This window comes from Leptonychotes weddellii, chromosome 6 (genome assembly GCF_054177405.1).
Source record: "Leptonychotes weddellii isolate Sample4059 chromosome 6, ASM5417740v2, whole genome shotgun sequence".
NCBI classification, from domain to species: Eukaryota; Metazoa; Chordata; class Mammalia; order Carnivora; family Phocidae; genus Leptonychotes; species Leptonychotes weddellii.
In genome coordinates, this window is record NC_138374.1 from 135,601,969 (window position 1) to 135,606,595 (window position 4,627).

General features: G+C 47.6%; 1 pseudogene across 1 annotated transcript; it reads left to right on the forward strand.

Moving 5' to 3' along the window:
* The first annotated feature begins 386 nt into the window (after window positions 1-386).
* On the forward strand, window positions 387-4,539 carry LOC102743415 (T-cell surface glycoprotein CD1a-like; annotated as a pseudogene). The gene is made up of 5 exons (XR_014146650.1): window positions 387-913; window positions 1,438-1,704; window positions 2,390-2,668; window positions 3,078-3,355; window positions 3,689-4,539. The product of XR_014146650.1 is annotated as a T-cell surface glycoprotein CD1a-like (transcript).
* Window positions 4,540-4,627: the final 88 nt, after the last annotated feature.

Here is a 4,627-nt window from a genome sequence, read left to right on the forward strand (position 1 = left end):
GCCCCAGTGTGGGAAGTGGGTCTACATGACACCATTTTTCGGGCCTGTGATTTTCTTTTTCTAAGAGGAAGAGCCTCATGGGCAAGTATCTTCAGACTCTTGCCCCTCCAGCAGCAGGAGCTGCTCTTGGTACCCTGCTGGCTAGCCTGATTGGGACAGAAAGTGGGTCACTAGCTCTGTTCTTGTCCAGTCTCATCCCCAGCCAGGTACTTTGTTTTTCAGTTTTGGGGACTGGACATTCTAAGGGTTCCCGCCTTTCTCTCAGCAGATGGAACCCCTCTACTTGCTAGATGGGATGCAGCCAGATTCTTCAATCACTTAATAATACCAATTAGATCATCAAATTTACCTGCTTGGGTTTTATTTTTTTAAGAGGAGCAGTGAGATGTCAAGATATGAATGAGCTGGGGTGGGGGCAAAACAGAGAAGGAAATACATGAGAAGTTTCACAAGGGCAGTAACAGCAGGTTCAGGGCTGGATGCTAGGAGGGGTGCGTTTTCACGGCTTACTATCTGGATGAGAAGGAAAGCCATGAGAGGTGGGATGATTTTTCCATGCTGCACAAGACTTTTTCCATAGCAACTGAAATAGGGAACAGGGAGCAGGATGGAAGCCAATGACAGGGAGAAGCTGGAAGTCAGAGAGGAGGGTCAGATAGGAGAGGAAGTTAGAGCCTGAGTAGGTGTCAAGGGTTGAGGGAGGAGCATATTTGCATTGTTGCAGAGACTCAGGGAAGGTTGGTGTGTGGAGAAGGAAGTCAGAAGAGAGGTGCTCTGTGTGTGGGGTAGGTTTGTTAGAACAACCGTCAAAGACCGACTTTGTAAGACAAAGAAAGAACATCTGCAAATACAATGCTATTCCTGCAACTTGTGTTGTTTGTGGTTCTCCTCCCAGGTGGTTACAGTGAAGAAGGTGAAATCTTTGGCCCTGCCCATTGGGTGCAAGTGTGTGTGTGTGTGTGTTTATGCTTGTGTGTCTATGTGTGTGTTTTAATATGTGAATGTGTGTGTGTACATATGTGCGTGTGTGTATATGTGTGTCTCTGTGTATACTTGAGTGCGTGTGTGTCTTTGCATGTTTATTTCTTCAAGACTGTGTAAATGTGTGAGTTTTTTATGGGTGTATAGGGTTTTTGTGCATGTGTGCATGTGTACACTTGTGGTGTGTGTGTGTGTGCACTTGTGGTGTGGGTTCCCCAGCACATACATGGGGAAGGAGAGTGTCACCCTGGTTCCTTCCTGAGCTCCCTGACTCCAGAGCCCTGTGCTCTTCTGAAGGATGGGTACGAAGCTCATAGTTCTGGGGCAGCACATATCTCCTGAGACAATTATGGCTTTCCTGTCATCCAGATTTTGGTTCCCTTCCCTGGCACATCTACATTCTCTCTTCTTCCCAATGTCTTCCTCTCCCATAGTCTATATATGCTTTTTCCACAGACTTCCAGGATACATTCTCCTTCCAAATCATCCTGACCACATCCTTTTACAATGATTCCTGGACACAAAAGCTAGGCTCAGCTTGGCTGGATGAGCTACAGACTCATGGCTGGGACAGTGACTCTGGCAATTTCACATGCCTGTGGCCTTGATCCAAGGGCAACTTCAGCAACAAGGAGTTGATGGAACAGGAAAGGTCATTCCATACATTCTCCATTAGATTTCCTCTGATATTTCAGGACCATTTCAGTGAATGGCAGCTTGAATGTGAGTTCAGTTCCCTCAGTGGTGGGATGGAGGTGGCAGGTGTGTATGTCTCCTTGAGTTCCTTCTTCCTCTAGGAAAGAGCCTCCACTGGCTTCTGAACCTCATGTCTCCTCATTATGAAACTGAATTACACCTTTTAGGGGAGGAGGTAGAAGCCAGATCCCAATTCTTGAAAAGTTTCGTGCCTTCTGCAATTTCCCCTCCTCTTATTGACTGCAGGTTATCCTCACTGTCTCATACTTGTGTCTCCCATGACCACCCCTCTCCCTTGGCTCCATCCAGGCACGTTTGCTCCCTCACTCTGTGACTGTCTCCTTGAACGCTGCTTTCTCCCCATTGAATCCCATTAGTGATGTTTGTCTATGTATTCCCTGTGGCCCACAGAACTCCCTTTCCCTTGATTGTTTTTACCCCAGCTCTCCTTCTGAGCCTTTCCTTATTCTCTACCCAGACCCTTCATGTCTCTTTTTTCAACATTTGCTCCTTCCTCAGTCTTTCACCTCTTCTTCTGCCTCCAGCAAGCAACACTTCTCCTTTGGCTGAGCCTCTTCTCAAACCAAACTTTGCTCCACTTCCTTCAATCCTCTGAACTTCTCCCTCTGCTTCCACCATCCTTGGCTTCCACTCATCTCATTTCATTTCTTTCATTCCCCTTGTCCTGAAACTCACAGTCTCTCTTCCCCAGATCCCTTTCAGGTACAGGCAGCAAAAGGCTGTGAACTGCACTTTGGGGAACCATCAGTAGGATTCATGTGGATTACGTATCAGGGATCAGATCTCATGATCTTCCAGAACAAGTCATGGTGGCCATCTCCAAAGGGAGGAAGAAGGGCTCAGCAGGTCTGCAGACTATTCAATCAGTATCATGTGATCAATGTAAGACTACAAGCGCACATCAGTGACACCTGTCCCCATTTCCTCTTGGGTCTTCTTGATGCAGGGAAGACACATCTGCAGCAACAAGGTCAGTCCTGCTCCCTCCCTCCAAGATTTCTTTACTCTGCACTCATAAATTTGCACCATTCCCTCAAATTCATGGTGAGAGAGTGAAGAGGGGTTGACAGTGACAGATTTCTAGAGGTGGAAAAAATGTGTCCATCTAAAGTGATGTGAAGAACTAACCTCTTGGGTGCCTGGGTGGCTCAGTTGGTTAAGCGACTGCCTTCAGCTCAGGTCATGATCCTAGAGTCCCAGGATCGAGTCCCGCATCGGGCTCCCTGCTCGGCAGGGAGTCTGCTTCTCCCTCTCCCACTCCCCGTTTGTGTTCCCTCTCTCGCTGTGTCTTTCTCTGTCAAATAAATAAATAAAATCTTTAAAAAAAAAAAAAAAAGAACTAACCTCTTAGTTTGTGAATACCTGTCCTGTCTCTGCAGTGAGGCCAGAGGCCTGGCTGTCCACTGGCCCAAGTCCCAGTCCTGGCCATCTCCTGCTGGTGTGCCATGTCTCGGGTTCTACCCAAAGCCTGTGTGGGTGATGTGGATGCGGGATGAGTAGGAGCAACAGGGCACCCAGCGAGGCGACGTCCTGCCCCATGCTGATGGGACATGGTATCTTCAGATATCCTTGGATGTAAAAGCCAGTGGGGCAGCTGGCCTGTCCTGCCAGGTGAGACACAGCAGTCTAGGAGGCCAGGACATTGTCCTCTACTGGGGTGAGAAAGAGCTGGGGCCCAGCTGGGAAAGGGGATGGGTATTCCTCCAGAAGAACAGGAGAACCAGAAGAAAAATTGGGGTTCCTAGAGACTCCATAACAAAAAGGACAAAAATGAGTAATCCAAGAAATGGAAGAGCTGAGGGTGAGAGTTCTGTAAATGTGGGTGGTGCAGAGGGTTTGTGAAGGGTCCATCTCTGAAGAGGGATGGAAGGAGAGAGAAGAGGAAGGGCGGTTGGTGAAGCAGAGGGTGACAGGAGCAAAGAGGACCAGGGAGGTGCAGTTCAACCCTGGGTGGATGGGAAATGACACACTCTCTGCACCAAACCCACAGAGCAGCACCAACCCATGGGCTTGGTCTTCCTGGAAATGATAGTGCCCCTGGTGCTTCTGGCAGTTCTCACCTTGTGGCTCTGGAAACACTGGTAAATCTATGGAGCCACCTTCCTGCTCTTTCCCAAGTGGCTCCCCACCTTTCAGTCTGTCCTCACTCCTCCTGCTCCTGTTGTCATTCCCACCATGTATTCCTCACCTCCACCTGCTACAGAATGATTCCTCCTCTGTTCCTCCCAGGAAAACACACTGGAGACCTCAATGTACTGGCCTCCCACTGGCATGAGAAATCATCAGCCCAAGGATCAGGATATACCTAAACCCAGCTCAGCAGTGATGTCCTTGTAACTCTCTGTGTGCAACTTTTTTGTTTCATTTGTGCTTAATGATTAGTTGAGAATATAAACTCAGTGTAATTTAGCTGGATTTGTTCTTCTGACTTGGTTTGCAACTTAAATCTCAAAATTGAACTCAAAGTAAAATGGATTCCCGGCAACCTCCATGGGTCACAAGCATCAGATATCACTTCCTCCAGTGAGAATTCCCTGATTCACAAGTAGATTAGTCTACTTTGTGAGAATTTCCACCATCTTGACCTGCACTTTGGCTAATCTATTCCTGCACCCAAGCCCTTGTTGCCCCCATTAGGTTCCTTTTGCCTTCTAACTCTTAGGTCTCTTGAGAGCATGTCCATGTCTTTTAAATATTTCTATCTTTGCCAAGTGTCTCACTTGCATGGAATATTTCCTCAATAAAAATATGGGTGATTTACATGAAAACGTGCTCAACATCACTCGGCACCAGGGAAATCCAAATCAAAACCTCAATGAGATATCACCTCACACCAGTCAGAATGGCTAAAATTAACAAGTCAGGAAATGACAAATGTTGGCGTGGATGTGGAGAAAGGGGAACCCTCCTACACTGTTGGTGGGAATGC